Source organism: Canis lupus, chromosome 5 (assembly GCF_048164855.1).
Source record: "Canis lupus baileyi chromosome 5, mCanLup2.hap1, whole genome shotgun sequence".
Classification (NCBI taxonomy): domain Eukaryota; kingdom Metazoa; phylum Chordata; class Mammalia; order Carnivora; family Canidae; genus Canis; species Canis lupus.
This window is the reverse complement of record NC_132842.1, coordinates 44,556,915-44,584,641: the sequence shown is the minus strand read 5'-3', so window position 1 is coordinate 44,584,641 and position 27,727 is coordinate 44,556,915. Positions and strand designations below refer to the sequence as shown.

General features: G+C 39.0%; 1 long non-coding RNA gene and 1 pseudogene across 1 annotated transcript in view; one reads left to right on the top strand and one right to left on the bottom strand.

Moving 5' to 3' along the window:
* Positions 1–2,032: 2,032 nt before the first annotated feature.
* On the bottom strand, positions 2,033–4,925 carry LOC140634475 (dual specificity protein phosphatase 5 pseudogene; annotated as a pseudogene).
* Positions 4,926–4,947: 22 nt separating this feature from the next.
* The window catches only part of LOC140633634 (uncharacterized), a 424,514-nt gene continuing 401,734 nt past the window's right edge, over positions 4,948–27,727 (top strand). The window contains exon 1 of the long non-coding RNA XR_012031206.1: positions 4,948–5,138. This is a non-coding gene — a long non-coding RNA (uncharacterized lncRNA). The remainder of the gene's footprint in view (positions 5,139–27,727) is intronic.

Here is a 27,727-nt window from a genome sequence, read left to right as displayed (position 1 = left end):
AGTCTAGCTCTAGATTGCCTGTATTTAAATCCCATCCCTTCTCCTTCACAATTGTGTGGCCACAGACAAGTTAGGTGACTAGCGTGTGGCTTGATTTCATCATTTGTAAAGTGGAGATAATAATTACACTTCTTGCATAAGGCTGATACCAAGATAAAACAAGTTGATATATGTAAAACACTAGAATTAGTAATATTTAGCAGTGTTTATAGATACTATATAAATGTTAATTATAATTATCACCCCTTATTTTCAAAATAGACTAAACATTCCATTAGAGTAGTAATCTCCAGAGATAATCTCATTGGAAGCAGGAAGAAAATACTAGAAATTCTTTCCTATTTATTTCTACTATCTATCCCTTTTCAATTTCTAGTTTCGTATGTCTTATAAAATGTATAATATATTAGTAGAGAAATATACATATATAGTTTATTAATCAATGAATTAACATGTATATAGATATTGCAATGAATGTTACTTTCTTGTAACTGGTACTCAGAAGCTTAGAGATGATCCCATTACTCAAATATATGACACTTCTGTCCACAGAAGGGACTTGTAATTTATAATTTTCAAAGCATCTTTACATATATCACCTCAAGTGCCAGGAATATACTAAGCATATTAGTAACTATGTACTTTTTATCAGCTTCTGATTCTTGCCACATCCAAGTGGACAAAAGTGAATGGTGCAGACATAGGCATACCAGAGTAAATGATCTGAGGTCAATCCCTACACCTTTGATGAGGCATTTGCTAGTCTTTGAAGGGCCTCAAAGAAGTTGTTTTGTATTTTGCTAGCCTATGTGCTCAGCATACGTACTCAGCTATTGCATGGCAATACTCATGAAATACAAAAATCCATTGGAGTATGAGCTGCACATATTATTGCTTAACATTTTCTCCAGCATGATGGGTAATGAATGATCTTTTTTTGGTGTTTACTTTCTTGAGATTTTAAAAGTCCTAAGAGGCAAGTATACAAAAACATTTACTATATAAAACAATCTGGTCTTCCTGACTACATGACTCATTTTCAGATTTGTGTAAAAGAAACTGAAGATGCCACCAAAACAACAGCTGCTTAGCTATAAATTACAAAAACAAGCCTCTCTTGCAAAATTATTATTGAAGGGCTTTATTTAAAGCAATTTTCAAATTCATGAAGGATTTCACTTAATACATTCACACTTGATATAGCTTTTGAAGGCATTTAGGGAAGATCTGGGGATTATACAGGAGCAACCTCCTCTTCCTTCACTGATAATGTGAAGATTAATTTATGTAACCAAAAGGAAAGCCATGTTTGCTAGAAATTCTATAAGCTCACTACTCATTTAATTCAGGTTCCATAAGGTCCTGTTCATTAAAAACCAAAGCTTCTCAAGCCAAAAGAGTTATCAACTTCTCACTTACTAGAAAGATAACACAGAGGAGATGGTGGTAATTAGTGGGAAACTTTGGGACATACAAATTATTTGCTTTGGAGATTCTGTTCTCAGTAAAAAACAAACAAAAAAACCCCCATAAAAACCCCCCCAAAAAAAACAAAAAACAAAAAATCCAGTCCCTTTACCAAAGCTCATTTCCCTAAATTGAATTATTCTCTGGTTTGGTTTTGTATGTCTTGACTTTTAAGAGACAAAAATCCAAAGCATTTGTCTTAACTTAGAGTCTACTCTGCATTTGCTACTGACTCATGCTTGCCTTGGGCAGTCATTACCGCTTCCTTCCTCAGTTTCTCCAACTGCAAAACAAGGATAATAATGCCTACCTCATAAGCTTGCTGTGTGAGTTCATTAGCTAATGCTGGTAAAAGCATTTCTAAAGATGGAATGTACTGATTATCATTACTTTTGATATATTTATTTATATAATTTGGGATATTTTTTAATGAGAATAAATAGACCTCTGAAATTTTTTTTCCTCTGAAATTTTTAATGAGAATAAATAGACCTCAAGTTTCTTTCGTATATGTGTGTCAATGTGATTTGATCTTCTAAGAAAAACATATATTGTGAACCGCCGGTCAGTTTGTTAATAAAGTTTGACTTACCTTGAATGTTTAATTAACAGACTATTTCTATGATATTCAGAATAAGCAGTAAGTGTTGGGAAGCATGAAGAGGATTGAACTGTCTTCTTATGTCTTTGCTGTTTTTTAATATTTGGAGATCCAAATTTTTCCTCTTCTTGAACAAAAGAATGTTGGGAGTATGAATTACAAATGCTATATTCTTTCCATGGATATTTCCTTTGATATTTTCCAGATTTAGTAAATTTTATCCTTTTTACCTGTTGGATTTCTTTTTTTAAGAATTCCAGAGCCGCAGGGGCACCTGGCAGCTTCGTGGTTGAGTTTCTGCCTTTGGGTCAGGTTGCGGTCCACAGGGAGCCTGCTTCTCCCTCTGTCTATGTCTCTGCCTCTCTCTCTCTCATGAATAAATAAATAAAATAAAAAAAAAATTCCAGAGCTGCAAAACACACCAGGCATAGCCTATTGTCAATGAATTAATACATTGAGTGAACACTTTTCTACTAGTCCTGTTCTTGGTAATGTGGGTTAGTTGATCTCAAAGTGTAGTCACAGGACCAGCATCACCTGGGAACATGTTAGATAGATAAATTTTGAACCTCACCCAAGACCTCTCAATCAGGGACTCTGAGGAGGGAGTTTAGCAATCTGTGCTTTAACAAATCGTCTTGGTGATTCTAATGTTTGCTAAAGTCCAAGAAGCACTGCTCTGGAGGATAGAGAGTTGGGTTAGAGTGTTCATAACTTGTAAACTGTCCACATCTGTGTTTGCTGTCAGCATTTGAACTGATATAGTCTGTCAATGAACACCTTCTATCTACTGTGATATACTTGTGCTTTGGGGTTTAATTTAAGAAGCACTCTGTATTATTACTTCTTGCACCTCTATAAGCAGGAGTAGGTGTTGATGTCGCCCTGGGAATGTAAAATTCTCTTACCTAAATTCAATTCTTCTAGGATTCATAATCAGTCCTACACTGTAGGGGTTAGACAAAGGCCCACATCTGTGTAGAAGGATATTCATGGAATTACTGCTTTTACCTTTGAAGAAATAACCTGCAGACAAAAAAAATAGTAGTACCACATCTGTAAATCCCAGAAATCAACAGCTTGAAGACAACCCTGGGGGCAGAGAAGAAAATGCCTGTTGTAAGAGATGAGACAAGCACATACAAGGACAACTAGCTGGGGGAAACTAGCTGGGGGAAACGAATATTTCAATTCCACCTGACTTAGTAGGTACTTTTGTTCTCCTTCTACCTGCTGCGACCACCTCACAGGCTTGATTTGGATTAAAGTCTGAAGAACAATCTTCAAATGAGACAAGAGATGGTTTGAGGAGAGGTGCAATAAGAAAGACTCAAGTATGAATAAGAATCACACAAAGTTTAAAATCGGGGAAGAATCTATAGGGGACAGGACACTCAGAAAGGTCCATGTCTCCCTACTTCAACCAGTTGCCTCCATTGGGCCCATGAAGGAGTCTCAAAAACATCTGAGGTTTCAAATCAGTATATAGACTGTCCCTACAAATGCTGTTGGGTTAGTTTCCTGACTGGATAATGATAAGCTTGTGTGCCCTGAAGCAACGGAAACAGATTCTGAGATTGCCAAAGTTAAAGTAAGGTGGAAATTATGCTTCCTTCAAAATGAATTGGCTTCATGACCACTTTTTTTCCTTAATCTAGCAATTGCTTTTTTCCATTTTGCTAGAAGTTATCTATTGCCGTAAGCTTGAAATGAAAAGGTGAACTAGGAGGTGTACGGACTGTGCAGTCCTGAGAAGGCACCTGGTCTGGAAGTACAGTAGTCAGCACATGCTGTGCTCTCATAATAGCTTGACCTTCCTTTAGTCCCAAAAATCTATCCCTAAAGTTGGTCTGAAGTTCATTCGCAGGCCTGGTGACTACTTACTATCACTCATAGTAGAAAAGAGTGAGGTTTTCTGTATTGCAAAGGTATGAAATGTCTGAGTTTAAAAAATAAAATCTCAGTTGCTGGGGTTGGGCTAATTCCCCTAGCCCAGTTTTTGTAGGATGTGGCTGTGGCCACGAGGCTCCTGCTGAATGGATGGTCACCTAAACCATCACTGAGGTAGGGAATGTGCAGTAGGAACCCTGCATATCAGGGCTCAGCGTCTGCAAATGGGCCATGAATAAAGAGCTGGCTGCCTCTCCTTGGCAGAGGGATCCTGGGGAGTGGGTGTGGAAGGCAGGATCTCAGACTCCTATCACAGGAGCTGCTGGCCTATGAAGCCAAATTTGGGGAAGACCGCACGCCTCCTCTGCTTGATGTAATCAAAGGCATCCTTCAGGCAGAACTCTTGGTCTTCATTAGGTAAGCCATGCACGCAGATGGTGTGTGAATGGGGGACCCCAGCCTTGCTTCCCCTTTCCCTGACTTAGTGAAGCCTACTGCTTCTTAAAATTAGCGGGAGCTAATGTCAGCCGTGTGACTGTCTTACACGGGATCCATTTGTACCGCAGGTGGACCATGCAGGATTCCAATGTCCGCTGAGAGACATATGGCAGGGCTGTGATATGCGGGTTGGCCAAGAGCTCGCACTTGCAAGCGCGGCAGGTACTTCCAAGGTGGAGCAACGGAAGGATTGCATCTGGGCCGTCCTGGTCGTAAGCAGGCCTGCAGCTGATGTTGCGCGCTGGTCTCCTGCACTGGCTCCTGAGGGCTTTCTTGGTTTCAACCTCCTCTCGTGCAATGGGTTTTACATCCAGGGAGCCCTCAGGATATTCCGAACGGAAAGCCTTTGAGGAAGTAGACTGCGGCCCCCAAGAAGGAAGGCGGGACATGCCGGGCGCAGGGCGCCCACGTTGCCCTCCTGGCGCAGCCGCTGTCCCGCACGCGGCTGTCCGCGGCAGCAGGTGCGCATGCGCACGCCGCCTTCCGGGGCAGCTCGCAGTGTCGTCGCCGCGCTGCCATGTCCGACGCGGCACCACCCGAGACTGGTGTGGAGGGAGGGGCGCTGAAGATTTTGGTCAGGCGTTTTTGCGGGGTGGAGCCGTTGGATTACCCCAGCCTTCCCAGGTGAATGGGAGCTCTTCTGCCCAATGACGTGGCAGGTCATTTTCCCTCAGGTCCGCAGGTAAGTAACTGCTGCTCTGGTCCCTGTCAGGGGTCAGGAATGTTCCAGAGCTTCCCGGTAGCCTTTCGTGGACTGGTGGGGGCGGGGGGGGGGGGAGTGGGATGTAAATGACCACCTAGTCTACCGATGCTGTAAGTATGGGCTGTGGCTGCGGTGCTGCCCTCGCTCGTGTCCTGTGTTGCTTCGAGGGGCGCTCCTGCCGGCTCCTGGCTCCCCCAGGTCTGTCCTCGTCCCTTAGGTCAGACTCTTCTCCCTGATGACAAACCCGACACGTGTGTGGACCACCTGAACACATGCCTGATAGAAAAGTGTGGCTGCCTTGACATTCTCTGGAGGCTCCCTGTGGCCCCATAGCCGCTCAAGTCTCAGGACTTCAGGGAGGGACTGGAGAGTCTTCATCGTGACCAGAGCTTTTCGGAGGGAGAGTGAAATTGGGTTTCTGTTTCTCAAAAATGGGTGAATTTATGGGAGTAACGCCTCAGGGGACACTTGTGTTTGATACGGTGGAGGCCCGTCTAGTGCTGATCTCATCACCCCCCTCACTGCGGGGAGCTGGGCCTGTTCTGTCTGAGCGTCTGACCTAGTGCTCTGCCCTGGATTATGTGTTAGCCAGGCCTGGTGCCACCTTCAAGGTCACTTAGGTTGGGAAGGAGGAGCTGGAATGGGTGTGTTTGCCTTTGGGGTGAGGGTAAAACTTGTTGTCAAACAGGTCTCTGATTGGGATACAACCAGTCCCCTGTTCTTGTCCTTCTTTGTGGCATAGGCCTTGGGCTGGCCCAAAGCTGACCTGGACCTTGGGCTATTGGCTCCTCACCATCTAGCATGCCCAACCCCTTTGGAGGACTCTGTCATGGGCTAGCTTGGGTGCAGGACACTAAGGCATTAACTATTAGTGTCAGTTGAGAGCCTGGGAATCTCTGGGTTTGGAGGATGTTGCCCAACACCCATCTTTGGTTGAGGGGTGGGCCTTTGGTCTCATAGAAAGGTTAAGTTTCTCTTTGTCATTTAAGGATCTTCCTAATGACTCCTTAATTTTATTATAGTAGGTTTTTAATTATCATTAATAACCTTCTTTAACCATAGTACCAGAGTTGTGGTCTCTTAACATTGGATATGTATCTCTTAGGCTACATTAACGTAGATAATATATTATTCCACTTATATGAGGTACCTTAGAAGAGTCAAATTCATAGACATAGAAAATATAATGATGGTTGATAAGGCCTGGGAAGACCAGGGAGTAGGGAGAAATTGTTTAATTGGTACAGAGTTTCAGTTTAGGATGATGATGAGTTCTGGAGATGGAAGCTGATAATGGTCCACAACAATGTGAACTTACTTAATGTCACAGAATTGTACACTTAAAAAATGATTAAGATGGCAAATTTTATTCTCTTTACCACAATTAAAAATATGTATCTTAAAAAAAGCAAAAATGATATTGTTAGGATAATGGATACTGTTAGCTGGCAGGTGGGGGCAGTCGTGGCCCCAGGGGAGCATGAAGGGAGCTCTCTAGGTATGGGGAATGTTCTTAATCTGGGTGGTGGTCCCATGGATATGTTCAGTTTGTGAAAATTCATTAGGCTGTAAACTGACGTGCGCTTGCGTCTGAATCTTAAAGTGCAAAGAAAAAGAAAACAGTGGCAAGTTTTAAAGAGTATAAATTTGTTCTATATTATGCTGCTGAGTGCCATGTGCAAGGCACTCTCCCACTCGCTTAGCTCTATTACAACATTCTGAGGGAAGTGCTGCTTTATGAAAGGAAATTGAGGAATGGTGATTTCCAAGGAAAGAGTAATCATTTACAAGTTTGTAGTAGGAGACACCAAATATTTCAAATCTTCGCGGTATACATCTCTACTGGTATATTCTTTTGCCTACTCAGTTTAAAGTTTTAGAATCTTTAAAATAGAACTTGTAACCCTTAAATAAGACCTGGTGTTAAATTACATGTGTCTCAACCAGAAGGAAAAATAATTATCCAGTTTAAACCAAACTTTCCCACTTATGTAAATTTGAGGGTAAGCTGCGATCATAGAATGGTGCTAGCTCTGGATAGTTCAAAAACAATTACGATAGTCTTTTTTTTTTTTTTTTTAATCTAAGTGGTTTTGAAACATTTATTATCCCTTTAAAATTTTTTAGAGGGTGTGGATCAAACTAGAAATTCATTTGGAAAAAATGTACATTTAAAAATGTACACATTGTACTATTTTGTGTTAAAATGTCCTTTCCTTTCTTCATCCTTACTTATTTTACAGGAGGGAGAAATATTCTGATAAGTCTTTTCCTTTTAGATTCTGCTTTCCTGTGTCTGTCTGCAGTCTCCACCCTTCTATTTCCATACTTCTCTGAGGCATGTTAGTCTTTCTTTGCTTAGTTTTACTGAGCTTTGCAACAGCCTCAGCCTCAGCCACATCCAGTTATCTCCAGCTGGCTGATCAGAACTCAGAGCAGCCGTGGGTGGGATCCTGCTGCAGTACAGAGAGACATGTGCCCTGGCTGGCTGCTCTGGGCCTTGTTCTCTGTCATAGCCCATCAGATTTTTGAGACTGTATCTTGCCCCAGGAATTGGGCCTGGTTAAAATAAACTGTTCAGAACACTCTCACAGAGTTGTTATCTGGAGAGGTTGGGAAAGAAGGCATAGAAGGACAGTCATTTGGGAAAAGATAAAAGCAGTACAGGAAATGGGGAAGAGAGGAACAGAAGTTAGTTCTTATCACAGCCAAATTGGTGCATCTTGCTATGCATCTTCTGAAATATCTCCTTTGACCGGCACTTTATAGGATGTCTGCTGGTAACTCCTACTTATTTCACAATCCTGAATTCAAGGGTGCCCATCAGAGAAGAATACAGCCTCTATTGAAAAGACTCCCACATGAAGCCCATTGTGCTATCTCCTAATTTTAGCTTGAAATCAGGCATGCTAACATATTTTAAATGAGGGATCTGTGTGCACCCTCAGTCACTGCAGACAAGCCATTCTCCTGCTATGTGGAAACCTCCCATTTCTCTTCCCTACTGTGTCTTTGGTCAACAGTTATAAACTCTTTCTCAGACAGCTGGTTATATATTAAAGTCTATTTATAACAGTCAACGGACAACTGCTTGTTTATGGGGAATCATGGCAATTTTTGCTTAGGAAGGACAATCGGGGCATTTCTTCTGTTGTGGAGCGGGTTCAGCCACTGGACTCCACAAACATTGCCTCACTTGTCTTCTTACATTCTGTGGACTGAGGTTACCCTGGGTGCTAATGATGAATTCAAACCCGGCACAGACTGCTGGTTCTTTAGTCAAGGTTCTTGGGGGCTGGACAATGGAAAACATGAAACAATTATACTTTGTGAGGAAAAGGAAGTATAAAAGTACCCATAGTTGTGAGGAACAGCATACTATACTCGAAATCTGAGTACAGTTCATGAAAATGTAGATCCCTTGCCAACCCCTACCCCACATCCCTCCCCCAACACACCCATGGCTCTACTTAAAATAAGACCATGTAATAACTTGTTAGCATTGGAAACAAAATAAAATAAAAACCGTCTATTTTGGTAGGTCTTGAGGAACTTTTTTTCAGACTTTTTTCTTTTTACTAGAATATAATATAAAACTAAAGTCCAGATATGAATGGACAGTGAAATTTGTGAACAGGAAAAAAAATCTGTTTGGATACCCAGAGGATGTCTTGAATCATGTTTTTTTTAAACCAGCTCTAACTTTAATGTGATGACCTTGCCCCCTTCCCCAGTTTTTTAAATAATAGAAGAGATAATGATATTTAATTTTAAAATAGTATGTATTCAGCTTTTAACCCAAGAAAACAGAAAAAAATTAAAATGGGCTATATCCTCACTGCCCAGGTTTTCTTTTTTATTAAAGAGAACTCTCACTAGTGTATGGTTAAAAACTCAATTGGACAGCTTTAAACTAAATGTGAGATGAAAACTAAAAGTATTCATAATTATTACCAGAAAAAGTTGTATGTATATATCTTACACACATACAGATATATTTGTATCCATGGAGAAGTTTTTTTTTTAAGATTTTATTTATTTATTAGAGAGAAAGAGTGTGCGTGTGAGAACAAGCAGGGGTGGGGGGCAGAGGCAGAGGGAGAAGCCGACTCATTGCTGAGCAGAGAGCCCTTGATTACAAGACCCTGAGATCATGACCTTAGCCAAAGGCAGATGCTTAACAGACTGAGCCACCCAGGAGCCCCTCCATGGAGAAGTTTTAAACAAATGTATTTAGATAAGAAAATAGACCTCATCCACTTACTTGTTAACTAATTCTAATTTCAGTTTATTCCACATCATCTATAAAGCTGAGTACATCTCATTCATTTTATTGTGTCTTTTCCAAAAGGTGATAATTATAACAAACATGATTTTGAGTGACTTTTTATAGTTAATAATTTATATAATTTGTAAATTAGGATTTTAGAATTCTATGTTTCAAAGCAGTAAGTTATCCCTAAGTAACTGCTTATTCCAGTTTAGCTGCATTTGTTTAATTTTGTGATTTTTTTGAGCCATAGTTTAACTTTTGTTTTTCTGTGTTGTTGTGTTGTTTTGTTTTTAAGATCAATTTGGACAAGAAGCAGCCTTGTGTTGCTGAAACAATTTATTCTTAATTCTGTGCTCTTTGGAACACCTTTCCAGAAACAGGGTAAACCTTGTCCTTTTCTTTCAGTATGGCCTCTTTGAGATTTGGTGCTTGTGCATTTTTCTTTCCGTCTCTCCATCAAAAGCTAAATTAATAATGAGATGCACATAAATCAAGCCAAAGTCCTTTCAAGAGGAGACTACAGAAATATCATGGTTTCATTTCTTACATTCTACTTAAAACCTCAGATGCAAAACTGCAAAAGCCTTATTTAGAGGTTAAAATCTGTTTCAGGTTGTTCAGACAAAGTCATTCTCATTCCTGATTCTCACTAGAAGCAGAGGTGAAGGTTGAGCTACTTAAGGCTTTTTCTTTTGGCAACAATAGATGTTAAACTGTCAAAGATGGAGGGGGGAGAGAATGGTCACTTCATCTCAGAAGTCTTTTTTTATGGATTTGTCAATGAAAAGAAGTGAAAGTTTTACATTGACTAATGCCTCTGTGAGCGATTTGAGGTGGAGTTAAATAAAATGGGAAGATAAAGATTTAGATAGGTTAAAAGGAGTGTTTTCAGAATTGTGTTCCATACATGCATATACAAAAAGATTAAATAGTCAGTAGTAATGAGTGGTATATCATTTTAAGCAAAAAACTAGTTATGTCCGTTTTGGGCCATATGTTATTATGTTTTTACTGTTAAACAAATCAGTGTGGTTTTTCTTTTAGCAGCTAGAAGGTCTGAAATTTTCAAGAACTGAACACTCTTTGAGCAGTAAGAACCATATGATAAATGTCTTCCACAGACTATATAATGTAACTTTTAGAAGAAAGAAGCTATCTCTCAGGGTCACTCGGTCCCCAAGATACTGAAAGATCCTGTATTCAGAAAAACACATAAGAAACCAACAAAATTCCTATCAGGCAGTTTTGGAGCAGAAGAGATCGACAAGTTTTCCTTTCTTTATTCTTAAAAATCACTTACAGGATAGGTTCCCAGGAACAAGGAATGATGATTTTGAGCATCCTTCTTCCTTTCCTTTCGTTTCCTTTCCTTTCGTTTCCTTTCCTTTTGTTTCCTTTCCTTTCCTTTCTTTTCCTTTCCTTCCTTTCCTTTCCTTTCCCTCTTTTCTTTTTTCTTTTCTTTTCTTTTCTTTTCTTTTCTTTTCTTTTCTTTTCTTTTCTTTCTTTCTTTCTTTCTTTCTTTCTTTCTTTCTTTCTTTCTTTCTTTCTTTCTTCTTTTTTTCAGTTTATTTTCTTTTATCCCCCCTTTTTTTGTTGTTGTTGTTGTTGAAACCACAGAAAGAGTCGTTTCCCAGACTCACTGGAACAAAGGAATAGAACATACTTTCACCAAAGCTTTCTAGGAAACTTTGGAAGGGTGAGGAGGGAAGTAGATCATCCAGGGAAGTGATTTAAGGTCATTGGTGACAGAGTAGAGAATGAAGGGGAGAGAAAGAGAGAGAGAGAGAGAGAGAGAAGAGCAAACCTAGGACAAGAGCTGTAAGTGCTGCTGGATGCAGTTGGAATCCTGGGGAGCTGAGGCGATGGGGAAACCACTTGAGAATCCATTCTGAAGCCGTGGGTGCTTCTGGCACCATTTAGTGCAGTGCTTCTCTCTGCTGGCTCAGTTGGGCTAAGTTGAGTTTGGGGCCAACAGACACAGTTATATTAGAATCTCTGTAGGGAGATTCGCTGTGTTTAAAATCCTGTCCAGGGGCACCTGCATAGTTCAGTTGGTTAAGTGTCTGACTCTTGATTTCAGGATCTTGAAATCAAGCTCCCTGTTGGGCTTTGGGCTAAGTGTGGAGCCTGCTTGGGATTTTCTCTCTCTCCTTTTCCCTAAGCCCCTTCTCCCTGCTGTTTCTCAAAAAACAAAAAACACAACAACAACAAAAAAATAAAAAACAAAATCCTGTCCAGGTGATTTTGTCCATGCAGCTGTGGAATCAGCTTCTGATCAGGGAACTAGCAGGTAGGTTTTCAGAGAGTGACTATTCCAGGAAAGATCTTGTAAATTCCAGCGTGGAAAGACTGTTAGGTGTTAACCTTGAGTAACGCTCCAGCTCATGCCTGCTTGGTGGAATTGTTGGGAAGATTATCCTTGTGGTTGAGCTCAGAGGTTTGGAATTAAATAACACTGAGTTCAAATCCATTTACCAGGTGTGTATTCTCAGGCAAGTTAATTTCCTTAAGCCTCAATTTTCCCATTTTGTAAAATGGGGGCAAAAATACTTGTAAGGAGCATTTGGTATTTTAACTACCCTGAGTATGCTACCTGACATGGAAAGCTTGCAAAAATTATAGCTGGTCTCTTCCTCCTCTCTTACTCTTGTTATTATTATATCTAATGCCTAACAAAATGTATAAAAACCTATATGTTACCCTTTCTTTCCATTTCTTTTTTAAAAAATATCTCATTTATTTACTTATTTTAGAGAGTATATACTTGAGTGAGAAGAGGGGCAGAGAGAGCAGAAGAGAAAGAATCTGAAGCAGACTCCACCCTGAGCCTAGAGGCCAGTATGAGGCTTGGTCTCATGACCTTGAGGTCAGGACTTGAGCCAAAATTGAGTCAGAGGCTTAGCCGACTGAGCCACCCAGGCACCCCTGTGGAACATTATTAGATATATATTATATAACGTGTAATGTTTTCTGCCCATTGGTTTTTTTTTTCTTAATGTTGGTGGATTAGTCAAAGGACTAAATCCTGTTTGTCTCAGTGGGGTTTAAGCCAGATCAGGCTGGCTGGGCATAGCTCTGCCTATAACCTCTTTGGTAAACAGGCTTCAGTTGCTGTGGGTCATTGTCAGGTTCAAGATCCTCCAAAGCAACTTTAAGGAAAAAGGAGCAGCAAGAAGCCTTTTTCTCCAAGTTGCTAAATATCAGTTTTCACATATATAAATTACTGCTTAATGGCAAACTTTTTACACTGCTATTTTAGATGTGGTATGTTATCATTGCCTATTTTAAAATGTGCATTTACGCATGGAAATGTATAGAAGAAAGTAAATCCTAAATGTTAATGCCAGAATATTGACAGTGGTTATTTTCTATAAGGTGGGCTTTGGTTAATTATCAGTTTATTTTTATGACCTTTTGTATTTGAAAATTTTTTTCCTTAAAATAGGCATGTATTACTTTTATGATAAGAAAAATAAAATACATGTCCACTGTAGAAAATTTGGAAAATCCAGAAAAGTATAAAGAAGAAAATAATAGTCATTCTATATCTACCACTTAGTTAAAAATGCTAACATTTTGGCCGATTTACTTTCTCTCATCTCTCTATATATGTCTGTGATCATAGAGTATGTACAATTTGGGGAACTCAGTTTCTTGTCCTTCTTTCCTTTTTTTGATACATATGTTTTAAGCATTTTATTATATTAAGAACTCTTCTTAGGCTACATAATAAATTATAAATACAGTTTACTTGACTATTATACTACATTTTTCTACTTTTTTATAGCAAGCATCAATGATATATTAAACATCTTTGTTAATGAATCTTGGTCCATATTTCAGAATTTTTTTCTAGATTGCCAGAATTACTGGATTAAAATGAATGATCATAATTTAGTTATCTGTTGCTATGGAACAGATTGATCCAAAAACCAAGAGACTTAAAAAAATTTATTGTCATTCATGATTCTGTGGGTTGAATGAGCTGAACTTGACGGTTCTAGTTTCTGATCGCATGCAGTCAGGTGGAGGCAGGGTCTGGAGTCATCTGAAGGCTTCAGTGGGCTGGACATTTAACAGAGCTTCTTTACATATGTCTAGTGTCTCTGTGCTCTTCCCCATGGCCTCTCCCCAGTGAAGTGGCCGAGATTTCTTCCATGGCACTCAGGGCTCCGAGAGTAGGAAGGAAAGCTATCAGTCCCTTCAAGGCCAGGGCCAGAGCTGGCACAATGTCACTTCTAGCATATTCTGTTATTGAAAGCAGTAACAACCAGCCTAGATTACAGTTTTGTTTTGTTTTCTTAAGATTACAGTTTGTGATGGAAGAAAGGTGGTGTGTACCTGCTGGGAGGGTAGGAATTAATGGCAGTAACTTTGGACTCAAGTTACCAGATGACATTTGAAAATGTATTCAAATATAGTTTGGTATAGTTTTAAGCAAACTTGTGAAGTGGTTGAAATATCATAAAATCAGAAAGAAATTTTTGTCAGAAAGAAATCTTAGTAATGCCCCTTAAAGAAGAATGAAGTAAAGAAGCAGGCCTGTCAAGATTGGCTGCGCTCAGCAGCCCTAAAGATACAGTGAGGGCACAGCTGGAGTGGAGTACTAACTACTAGGAAATTCTGTTGAATGACTTGTCATGCCTCGAGCAAACACAGAACTTTCTCATTATCTGAAGTTCAGATCAGGCTGTCCCTGTCCAGTGTAGACCTCCAGGTCCAAACCTCAACCTGAGCAGCAGTGCCCGAAGAAAAGGTGGGGAATGCTGGCAGAACATTGTTCTGGGGCAGGCCTGGAGGGCAAGCTGGCACTGGAAAGAGACTTGAGATAGGGCTATGAGGGGAGGGAAGGGGCAGGCACAGGACCACGTGACTGAGGCAGAGATATTCAACTCTGGCTTAAAGATACAGTACTTCCATAGTGCTTATCTAACAGTGAGCATAAGTCCACTGTGACTGTCTTTCTGGAAATGGTTGTCATTTTGCTTGGTGTGACCTTCCACCCAGTGATCAGAAATCTAGCATTGTGCCCTGGTGGAAGTGAACCCACAAGGTATTGGGAGGCTCTGAAATACTCCAGAAACAAGAAAATGAGGATTCCTCCTTCATCTGCCTCAAATCCTCCTCCACCCTGCTCCTACCACTCTAGAGCTCCCCCCTTCTTTTCACCCATGTCCTTCAACGAAGCAATCCCACCATCCTTTGCTGTCCCAAGTCATCATGAAATCAGGGGTGGAGCTTCTGGAGCTCCCTGCTCAGATTCAAAGTCAGCCTCTACCACTTAATACCTGTGAGTTTTGTCAACTTACATAGTTTCTCTGCACCTTGGCTCTCTCATCTATAAAAAGAGGATTTAAAGGATAGTCTCATCTTTTTGGTTGTAGTGAGGTTTGAATGAGTTAATTCATGTAGCTTTTTAGAACTATGTGTGGCGCACAATAAACACAATGCATTAGTTATTTTAACTTTGTATCAATTTTTCAAACTTAAAATTTTTTTTGAATTTTAAAGAGATTTTATTGTCTTAGAGCACTTTAGGTTTCCAACAAAATTGAGCAGAAGGTACAGAGATATCCACATTATCCTCTGCTCCCCAAATATGTATGGCTTCCTCACTATCAGTATCCCTCACCAGACTGGCACAGTTGTTACAATTGATAAATCTATAATTGACACATCCTTATCACCCAGAGTTCATAATTTACATTAGGATTAATGCCTAGTAGTGTACATTCTGGGTTTTGACAAATGTCTGTTATAGTATCATGCAGCCTAGTTTTGCTGCCTTAAACCCTTTGTGTTCCATTTGTATCACTTTTAATAACAACCTTCCTAAAATTGTAGGTAATAGACATTTCATAAGTGAATTTTATTTCTTGTTCTAAACCAAGCTGAGTTTGTTTTTATGACTTACAGTTGCTCCACAGAGCCAGGCACACACCACAATGCAAAAGTATACTGAATAATTGATAGGCCACATGGTAAGATGGATGAACAAGATCGGTGGATGAATATAAAAGACTCAAACGGAGATGAGACTTTAATTTTTTTATACTTAATATTTTCCAAATTTTTCTCCTGTAAGTATATTATTTTATAATCAGTAAATAAACTGAAGGTGACTTTGGTCTGTGTGTGTGTGTGTGTGTGTTTGTGTGTGTGTTTAACGGCCTTAAACTTCTTCTTTGTTCCTCAGCCCCTTCCTCACTCACTAATTCTTAGCCCTGGCTCATCTTTTGGCAGTGAGCGCCATGTTATCTATGGCAGGAAGTACTGGGTTTTTCAGTTAGTGTTCACTTGTATAGTAGTTAAGGGCGTAGACCAGAGCCAAATGCTTGGGTCTGAATCTCAGTTCTTCCCAACCTAGCTGTGTGAACTTGTGTAAATTACTCACTTCTCTGTGTTTGCTTTGCCTCCTCTGTAAAATGATAAAATGATGGTAACATAGTCACTGGGATTTGTGAGGATTATTTGAGTTAGTACATGTAAAGTTAGATAGTGACCCACATACAATATCTGCTTGTAAGTTGTACCTCTGCAGCTTGTTAGGATGCCTGGCATCAGCCGGGAGAAATTTCTGTTCCAATTAAGCGCTGTCGAGTATCTGTTTGTGCCCTTCCAGTGTGCTGCCACCTCCATACAGTGGCCTGAAGTATAGTTCTGACAAAAGAAGCTACATTTTCCATTTTTATACATATTTTACTGTAGGCTTCTGTTATCTTTTGAACTAAAGCTGTTTTGTAATATAATAAACACATCAAGGGCATTATTAGATTTAGAGATTAGATTACAAGGCAGATTATAAAGGGGGAATCTACTTGCTCCTTTGATCCTCCTTTTGCCCTTTGATAGCAACATCAAGATACAAGACTAGAAGGTGAGCTGAGCCCCTGGTGCAATTGTCTAGTCAAAAAGTGGTCCAGGCAGGTCTTATCACCCTGTATCCCAGCTCATCTTGGCATGGGCTACGAGAATTTGTATAGCTGGAGGTTATGGCCTCCCAGCCAAAGTGCCAGTCACTAGATCCTTCATAGTTTGAGAAATGTTTAGTGTTGTGAATTCTGCCCACCACAGTCAAATCTGGTTAAGTCCAAATTCAAACCTTTTTGGTTATTATTGTGCTTCTTTTAGCTGGGGTTTCCCCAAAGTTCCTACACTGGACAATATTTGATTTTGGTCAGTATTAAAAAAATCTTAAAGCAAAATGATTCTATTTGCAAATCAAATGTGTTCCTTTACGAAAATGACTTCATTCAACAAATAGTTTTGAGTAGCTACTAGCTCCAAGGCCTGAGGTGGGTGCAAGAGTACAGTGATGAATAGGCCAGTGAAGATTTCTTTCTTCATGGAGCTTGCAGTCTGGCCAAGAGTTAAAGGCTGACTTGTGAATCAGTGATGTTCACTGCCTCAACACCGAGAAATAAAAGCCCCACACCCTACATGTTTCTTGTAAAGTCTGAGGATTGTTTCCTGTGATTCCAGGTCAAATCTCAACTAAGAGGATCTAATCAATTGTCTGTTTTCCCTCCCCTTCTCTTCACCAACCCCTCTTTCTGGATCCTTCTTTGCCTCACTGACTTCTTGTTGAAAAACTGTGGTTGGTGCTTTTGATTGGTGGATGTATTAGTCTGGATTTTCCAGAGAAACAGGACCAGTAGGATATATATGATATATTGTAAGGAATTAGGTAATAAGGAATGAGATTTATTATGAGGAATGTGTCATATAGTTATAGAGGCTGAGAAGTCTCAAGTTCTGTAGTTGGCAAGCTTGGAGACTCAAGAATGCTAATGGTATAGGTTCATTCCAACGCAAAGTCCTAAGAATCAGGAAAGCCAATGGTTTAAGTTCCAGTCTGAGCCTAGGATGTGAGAAGATAGATGTCTCAGCTTGAGGAAGGATAGGAAGAAAACACAAATTTTTTCTGTTCTTCCTTTTTATTTTATTCAGGCCTCCCATGAATTGGACAAGACCCACTTACACTGGAGAGCAATCTGCTTTATTTCTTTCGTGGATTGGAATATTAATCTCATACAGAAACACCCTCATAGGCATATTATTACAAACATACCCAGAATGTTGTTTAACCAAATATCTGGCAGCCTGTGGCCCAGTAAGTTGACACATCAAGTAAGTTATCACAGTGGAGCCATCATGTGCCCAAATTCTAGCTGCAAGGGAGGCTGGGATAATAAATATCTCTGGCCTTTGAAACTTATATAAGAGATAGGTTCCATATCGTAAGGTGAGAGATTCCTTAAGCCTGTAAAGGAAAGACTAGCTCCTGGCTCACTAAAAAGAATGGCAAATGTTTCCTAGAGTCTTGAACCCAGTTTTCTTGATTCCAAGTCTGGTGCTTTTTTCACTACATCTTGGTTGCCACTTTTCCCCCTTTGTTTTCAGAAAACAGGCTAGTAGGGTAAGAGAGCATGGAGAATTCCATTCTTGAGTGTGTATTTAATTATTTCTACACTGGAGCAAATGCCATGGGCTGATTTTTTTTTTTTTCATGGGAATTCAAGCCCCACTGTCTTTGGCAGAAAGTCCTAACTATTTTTGGAAGTTGGAAAAAAATTCAGAGAATCTGGTTCACTTTTGGTCATGTACAGTAATGTTATTTTTATGTATCTAGGACAGTGACATGGTCAGTGCTTATTTTTAATTGGCTTTTGGGGATACAAGGGTGGGCTCTGAGGTCAGAAACAAGACAAGGAAGTCACTCATAATTGGCTGGAATCCTGTCCCTTTAGTCTGTACTTTCTATCACAAATCTTGAGTGCCTTTACTTCCTTTCAGAGCCTACCAGGCCGCTTTCTTTGGTCTTCCTATTTCCTTTTGATTCCAACTAGAATGTTCTCCAAGGTTTGGTAGAAAGTGCCCTGGTCCAAGAATCAGGGCACCAGCATTTGAGCTGTAGCTTTTTCACTTAATCACTGTAAGTGTTGAGCAAGTTGCTTACTTACTTGGAATTTCAGTTTCATTATCCGTGAAACAAAGTTATTGGATTAGATAATGCCAAAACAGAGGACTTTTGCCTGAAAATCATAATATCCAAGTAAAAATGGCTTTAAAAATAAGGGATATATAATGTCAAAATAAAAACTCTGGACTTAAGATTACTTCGTGGATTGGTTCAACAGCTCAGTGTTATAATCAAGGACACAGACTTTTGTCTTATCGTACTATCTTCTTTAGTTTGATGTCTCTCTTGATGGTTACAGATGGCTGCTGTGGTTTCAGGCGTCAAGAGTATACTTCCTTGTGAGGTTTGTTTTTTTAATCAGGGAGGAAACCTTTCATAGAAGATCTCGGCAAACTTTCCATAGGTTCCATGCCATAGTTGCAAAGGAAGGTGGGAAAGTGACTTATTAGACACTTCCCTAGTATGATGTCTACCAGTGAGAATAAAGACCAACAAAATCCTTTTAATTTTCAAGATATTTTTGGTGTTCTTCTTCAGTGAATACAAGGATCAGGCTTTGGCACTGCTACTTGAGTGTTGGGTCTTGTGTGCCTTTGGGAGAATAGTGGCCTCCTCCTATGAAAGGTGCGTGGAGTGGATCTTGGCAATACACTTCAGAAAGTTTTTCATGGATAAAGTAATGAATTGCCTGTTTTGGGGTGCTATTTTTAAAATGCAGAAACATAGAGATATACCAATATATGCTTCTCATGAACTTTATATTTTTTCGTGTTTCTTTCTGTAGTACATCCTCATCACATGGCAAGGTTCCAAGTATCCCATTTACCCTGATCATGGGTTGGGTTCGCTGGAAATAGACAACGAGACAGGAATTAAAACCTGTAGTTCTCTGTAGTATAATTCTTCCACTGAGACTTTACATCAGTTCCACATGGTATCTTTTCCTATTTCTGATAGTTCCAGCACCATAGTGTTTATAGACCATATGGCCTTAGTGGCAGGACTACTTTTACCATAGCCTGGACCTGCCATAGAGCCTTTTCTGTCTAGGCCACCCAGAAATCTGACAGCCTTTTGTATCACCCATGTAGGTTGACAAAGTATTCTTGCATGTGGGCCCTTGTCTCCAGAACCTCAAGAGGTTCACCAGGTTTGTGCTTCCTTATTAATGGTGTAGCATGGTGGTCCTTTCTCCTGTGGATTTGTTCACATCTTCAGTCATGGGTTTAGATCTGAAAAATACCTCAGGTCAAGAAACTGGGCAAGGACTGTGACATTTTATTAAGATGTATGCCTTCTCTTGCCAGTTATCTGTCCTTAATTTTTTGCTGGTACAAGTTGAGTAGTATTTTTTTAAGATTTTATTTATTTATTCATGACAGAGAGAGAGAGAGAGAAAGAGAGAGAGTGAGAGAGAGAGAGGCAGAGACACAGGCAGAGGGAGAAGCAGGCTCCATGCTGGGAGCCTGATGTGGGACTTGATCCTGGGACTCCAGGATCACACCCCAGGCTGAAGGCGGCACTAAACCGCTGGGCCACCGGGGCTGCCCGTTGAATAGTATTTTTGTCTGTCATTTATTATTTTGCTCCTCTGGATGCTGTGCTCCGAGTTAGGCACCCTTGACTGCCACCTCAGTTTTACTGATTCCTGCAATGACTGTAAAGTGCTGGGTTCTGGCAGTTCAGGACTGTATGCTCTTGGAGCCCTATTATCTCCTTGGCTGTCAGTCAGGCTAGTTCTATAATGGTATCTTTTACCCTAGTCAGCCCTGGCCTACAAAGAGGAGCCAATACTGTTTTTTTTTTTTTTTTTCCCCTTCTCACTGGTGTATGCTTTATGGCTTTACAAATTGTGTGTCCTGAAAAAAAATTGTGTGTCCTTTGGGCTTTCCTGTGTAACATAATATTCTGATGAGTCTTCTGACCATAAACAATATATCCGTTCCAGTATGGCCATTTCCCTGCGCCTCTTAATCCCTTTGTTCACCATCCACTGTGGTAACTCTAGCATTTCAACTTCATTCAGCATGTCCATACCTTTTTCCAAACTTCTGGGAGCTATCATTGTAGTGGGTTTACCATTTCCTAGGGTCTTCCCCAAAGTGTTAAATCCTACATCTCAGAAAAACAATCCCTAGTCCGTTTACTATCCACTACCCAATTTTATGTTCCAGCCCCCTTGATGAAGTACCTCATAATCCAATCCCTACCCCATAATCCATGTCCTTCCCTGGACCTACCAGTACATATAGTAGTTCTTGGCAGTCCTTTATGGTATAGTCCCTATAGTCCCTTTCCTCCCTTTTCAGTTTGTCACCATGGGGTTTTTGGGTGGCACAACTCTGTCTTCCATAGTTCCTAACCCATTGTTTGTTATCCTAAATCTCAAACACAGTGATATCATTGGGAAAAAAATTGTTGATATATTTTATATTAAGAGTCATGGAGCTTTCACTAAGGGGCAATCATCAGTCAGGATAGATTAAGCAATGTTTTAGTAACATAACCCACCAAATCTCACTGGTTTAGTGGAACACAGATTTATTTCTGTCTCACATAAGAGTCTAACTCAGATCAGGTAGTGTTTCTTAGCAGCTTGCCTTGGGGCTATAACTCAAGGATGCAGTAGGACTTTCCTCATTTGACCATGTTATCTAGACACACGGTTTCCCAGATCACCACAAAGTGAAAAAAGAATGCTAGCCTATTGAGGGAGATGTTTTTGATGACCAGTGTAACAAGTGGCTTCAGTACTTTCTTTTGAATCCTGCCAGTTCCCAAACTATCTGCAGAGAAATCTAGGCAATACATTCTGTGTACTCACAAAAAAATAGTATAGGGAACATATAGTATTGTCTATGTAACAGAAATCAAACCCCTAATTCCCTATTAAAAAAAAAAAAAGCAACTTCTCAGTTACACATTTGCATATGCTTGTTTTCGATTCAAGCTGCAGACATAACCCTTTGAATGCCCTTAGTAATGACTGAGAGATTTAAGGGACCAGGTTCAATCTGAGTGTGTATGTGAGTGACCATCTCTGAGGGAATCCCAAAAGTAAATATATATTAGTGGGATTATTTGTGTGTTCTTTAAACATCATTGTGATAGCCAGTTTCTATTTCCTCCATTCTAGGGTAAGATTCTGCCTCTAAAAAGTCCAATACAAACTCTTCATGTTCCATAATGCCTCAGTTAGGTGCCTCCTGAGGACTGTAACTGGAAGAGTGGTTTGTGAGCACATATGAAAATGCATCTCCTTTGTGGTTTTTGCAGGTGAAGCAAAAAACAGGATTTGTACAGTATTGATGTTTCTGTGACTTTTTTTTTTTTCATCAATGGACTGGCAAAGTGTAGGAATGTGAACTATATTAAGTAGGTTTTTTTGTGTGCTTTGTTTTACCATTTTGAGTCTTTATACTTTGTAGCATTGTAGTTAATTGTTAAGATTTTGGAATCAAAGAGGCATGAGTTGAATTATAGCTCAAGCATTTAATATCTGTGGTAAATCACTTACTCTTCCTGAGCCTCAGTTTCTTTGTTAGTAATATAAGGATAATAATACCTACCTAAATGATTGGGGAGAAAATAAGGTAATGTACATACAGTGCTTAGGACATTATCTTCAACATACAGTTTAATAATGACATACATATTATAATTATCTTCCCACCTCTCTTTTGGGCTAGGGACCAGGCCTTATCCATTTTTTTTTATCACTTACCATGGCTAGCATGTTATGAACATTATAGACACTGAGTGTTTGTTAAGGTAATTTAAAGTAACTTCAGTAGTATTTTAGTTTCCATTAGTTGAAATGCCTTGTACAACTTTAAGACATAATAAGAATTACACAGTAATTTTAGGTAGTGCTTTTGATTCCTTATCATAGATTAAGCATTTTGAAAGTTATTTGACAGCAGTTGTTAGTTTTTTATTGAGTCAACTCTTGATTGCTTGCTAAGTTCCGTTTGTGAACTTGGTGGAAAGCATAATGCAAGATAGTGAGCTGAAGTTGGGGCAAATGGAGTGAAACCAATCATAGCCACAGACACACAGCTGCAATTTGGCCTCATTAGCACAGTGCCCTAATTAAGTGCCAAGTAGTTATTATCAATAATTCAAGTATCCATAATGAGCTGATGGAGGGTCCAGTGGAAAGGTAGAAATAAGCAATAGTAGAAACTGCCACTGTTCTAATAATATAGTTTGCCCAATATGAATGTTCTCTGCACTACAGGAAGCTTCTTAATTTCATTCCTACCTATAATTGAATGAAGCCTTAATAACATTGGGGCTTGGGTTATGCTTCTGTCAGAATATATTTAGTTCTATAAATTAGGACCCAACAGAAGCTCTTATAGAACAAAGACAGGGAAAACAAGGCAACTGGGGTCACAGATCAATTCAAAGCAGCACATTTAAAAAAATAAGTATTAAATTATAGAGCACTTTCTATAATACAAATATAGACCTAACAGTCAAATTGAAAGAAGTTAAGAGTTCTGCTTCCAGTCATTAATTATAGATATCAGTATACTGGTGGGTGAGATGAAATGGGCAAGTGAATCTATATTCAAAATGTATTTTTAAAAAACAAGCTCATGTTTAGAACATATTTTTATAACTAAAAGCCAGCATGGAAAAGTTTTTCTAGTAAATTTTTGCTTATTTTCTTTCTTTCTTGTTACTGATACTTATTCAGTATTCGCTGTCATTATCACTTTTCTCTAACTACCCAGATATTAACAACAAATGGTTAAAAAATGGCGTGGATTTTTTTTGGTGGGGTTATAGTGTAAGATTGGTGGTGGATAGAGAGGTGGGACATGAGCCTGGATGCTGAAATCCCCCAGACCCACTGGCCTAGGAGAAAATACATCAGGTTGAGAGTATCCAAATCTTAAATGTGTCCGCTGATTTAACTGAGTTAGCTAAACCTTGGGTTCCTCATTTTCTCCACCTATAAAGTGAAATTACAGATATTACTAATACCACAGGAATTGCTGATAGATAAATCATGTAGGATATGTGGGGAAACTTAGTTACAGTGCCTCTTTAGTATTTTCTGTACACAACACGAAAGACCTTGTATACCCCTGTCTGACCCCAGGAGTTCTTTCTTGTTACCCAAACAGCACCAACAAAAATCTCATCAGAATCAATAGAACAAGAGATGCCACTTCTGAGTAATAAGAATGAGGATTTAAAAAATATAGCATAACAAAAGATTCACATAAAAAGTGAAAAGTACAAAGTTATACTATAAACATGAATTCTTGGAGTGATACAATAAGATGTTTATTCAAGATCTGGGATGTAGGAAAGTAAGGAGCCACTTAACTCCCCTTTTGAAACTTTGTTGTAAATATGGGACTAGAGCGTGGATGTAGGTGCTGAAAGAGATCTAAAAAGATGTTAAAGAAGTCTTGCCAGCTAAGCCAGAGGGACAAGGAGAGGAACCCCAGTGGTATTTGTCATAACGGTGTCTTCATTGGAAATACATAACTCACAGATGCTAGCAATATCTGCCCAACTTCCTTTTTTGGCTGCATCTATCTGGAATGCCAAATACCAGGCCTCTCTTCCCTTCCTGGGGCTCCTGGCATTTCCACTGCCTACCAGATGTGGTCATTGGGTGATTGGGTGATTGGGCATTGGCTCCAACAGGTCTGTCATTGAGATTCCTGGGTTGTTCCAGTCTCATCTTCCTCACCATCTTCTGCAACTATCCCTCTCTACAGTCATGGTTATTATCATCTACTATATGATGACATTCAAAGAGAGTAACACAATTTTTGAAACGAAAATGACACTTTGACGTATAATATTTGATTCTCAGTCAAGAGTTCATTCTGGGAGGCCTTCTGTTCAGAAACTACACTCCAGAATTGCACAGTTACTGTTTCCTAAAGTACACAGTTTATACATGATGAGTTTTTATGTGAGCTGTAGTCTCCTCCAGTGCTTCTCAGAGTGTTACCCACAGGCCAATAGGGTCTCTGAGACTTCTTCAGGGAGCCAGCAAGGTCAATACTTTATTGTTTTTAAAGTAAGAGCTTACTTTGTATTTGTGTTGACATTTGCAAAGATGGCACAAAAGTAGTAGTTGGTAAAACTGCTAGTGTCTCAACAGAAATAAAGGCACCAAATTGGACTATTTGTAGTTGTATTTATTATTCATCACACACTGTTGACACAATTTTTAATATCCATTGTGATCAAATGGAAATCTCCTTTATAAAGTACATCATCTTGAAAAAAGGAAGTTATACAATTTTTTGAATTTGGAACACCATCTTTACTGAAGGAATGGCAAACCATGGATATTTGAATTTGGGTAAATTTCTGCTACTTTCAGAAAACAACTGACAGTATTTTTGCCAGTGCTAAAAACCTGAGGTTTCAAACCAACAAAAATTCTAAAAAGCCTGTTTGTCACTGTGAGCTTGATAGCTTCCCAATGTTTAAAAAAATTTTTTTATGAGATCGGTGTTACATTAATGAATATTATATGCTAGCATGATTATAATCAACAAATGTTAACTTTTGTTATTGCATAAAGAAATATGTCAACATTTGGAAGATTTTAGTAACTCTAGTGAACTAACACTTTCCAAATGATAGTATATAGTTTTACATTATAACCTGGGTAAAAGACCCATTAAAATGCATAAGGCCAATGGATTTTAGTGTAACAGTATGACATTTTTTTAAAGATTTATTTATTAATTTATTAGAAAAAGAGAGAGAGAGTGGGTGCACGCTTCTTGGGGGAGAGGGATAGGGGACAGGGAGAAAGAGTCCTAAGCAGACCGTGGTGAGCTCAGCCCAAATGTAGGGCTCAGTCTCATGACCTGGAGATCATAACTGGAGACGAAACCAAGAGTTAGATGCTTAATAGACTGCATCACCGACGTGCCCCAACAGTATGAAAAATTTGTTGATAGGGTTTTTAGATTCCACATTGCAACTAATTTTTAAAAAACTATTTATTGTGTTTCAGTATAGTATCAAAAAGAATATTCACGATTATCTGCAGAGGTTATTAAAATGCTCCTCTCTTTTCCACCTGTGTAAGTGTCTGAGAGTGTATCTTTTTCATATACTTTAACCAAAACATATCAGAACAGATTGAATATAAAAGGAGGACTCGGTTGTCTATGAAGTCAGACATCAAAAAGATTGACAAGCATTTAAACAGTGCCACTCTTCACACTAATTTTTGTTTTGGAAAAATATAGTTACTGTTTTTTAATGTTTTTTTTAATGAATAAGTATTTTAAAATTTTCTCATTTTTTAAGTTTCCAATATAGTAAATCTTGATAGATATAACATAGAAACAATTTATTTGAGGTCTGCATTAGTCTTTAACAGTGTGAAAAACTCCCAAGATTAAAATATTTTACAAGCACTAGTCTGTTAGAATAATTGGTTGAATTCTGTAGGGCAATCCTTAAGTTTGGAAATATGGCAAGTACACATAATAGATAATTTTTATATTATGAGATATGATGAGTTCTTTGTATTGTTTCTCTTCAGCAATACATAGTCCAGTGCTCTGTGCGAAACCACAATGAACCTGTGCATTAATCAGATATTTACATAAATCTCTGCACAGGCATCTCAGATGAGTGGTCTCAAATGATTTGTGACTCTGCTTTTTTACTAAGTAAACCCATGCTTTTAGTATAACCAAAAAGAAATAATCAAAAATGGTTTAATCTGTTAAAAAAAAGTTGTTTCATACTTATTGGTCATCCTGTATTTCTGACCCCACTCATGATGCAACCTTTAGCTTTGCTATTTTCTCCCTATGTTTGTGAGGTGGAAGAAGATAAATAAGACAAATGTACTTTAGGTCCCTTTATAATTAATCACTGTGATTAATGACATAATTGCTTTTCTTTGATTCTTTGCTAGTGTTTGATTTGCAATTGCTAATTTTAAAAGAACCATCACTCATTCTTCTGTATCTTTAGGAAGTGTTGTGGTCTCTTGGTTTCCTCTCTCAAGTTAAATATATCTTTATTGCCTTCAGGTCCTTAGGAAAATGCATTATGCCAGTCTGGTAGAATAAGTTAGCCATTTGGCCCCTGGCAAGCAAATTGCCCTTGAATTACATTTTATTGAGAAATGTCTTTTTGAAATAGTGACTTTGTCAGTAAAAGTTGTGATTTAAGACTGCAAATGGGATTGAAATAGATTGGGCTTTCTGATTTCTGACTTGATAGTGTCAATATCCCTTGGCCCTTTCTTCCTCTGACTCACCCAGTGTGAGCTTTTTGACACTGGCACAGTAAATAGATGATTCTTGAATCCATGTGACCTCCTTTGGGGCTGTTAATATTTTTATGTATATAGAGCTACTCTCAACTCACTGAAGTATATCAAGCCCAGAAAGTTAAGAGCCTAGTATTGTGGAGGGAAATAAGTCATTTGCGAGGGAATTCAAATTGCCTTAGAAATGAAAATGTGCTGATATTTTCCCAAACCCAGCTTTTTATTTTCAGGCTTCCATTAGAACTAGCAGTTCTTCAAAAAGAAACCTCAACACACCCCTAAGTTTTAGCTCTGCTGCTCGCTGCTTTAAGTAGGCAAACTGAACTGAGTGATTCAAAAGAGGTATGAGTGATCTTCCACTTAACTTTATTTTTTTTTTCAATTTTTTTATTTATTCATGATAGACATAGAGAGAGAGAGAGGCAGAGACACAGGCAGAGGGAGAAACAGGCTCCATGCCGGGAGCCCGACACGGGACTCAATCCCGGGACTCGATCCCGGGACTCGATCCTGGAACTCCAGGATTGTGCCCTGGGCCAAAGGCAAGCGCTAAACCGCCGAGCCACCCAGGGATCCCTGATCTTCCACTTAAATATTGCAGACTTTCTGCCAAAAATAATGATTTTTTTTTTCTTGGCTGTATTAGCCATAGACCCATATATTTCTAATGACTACTCCAAATGAGATTGAATAAAGACATAGAGGAGGATAGTTGTTATAAGAAAGGGCCATTCTTCCAATTTGCTGTAGTTCTATAAGCAGTTTGGAGCAGCCTTATTTGACACTATTCACGATGGGGAATAGCAACAACAAAGTCAGCAAGTGAGCATCATGGTGAAGAACAGTATTCCTGAGTCAGAAAGTGCCATTCACTTGTGACTTTGGACTTGTTACTTAATTTTCTGAATCTGTTGGATATTATAATATGTCTCACAGCATTGTTATAAAGATTCAAGGAGATAATCCATGTAAATAATCCATGTAGAACAGACCTTGGCACAGAGTTAGTGTACCATGAAACTTAGTGGGTTCTATGTATATATTACTATTGTAATAACTATTACTTTGGAAGAGTATGATACAGATTC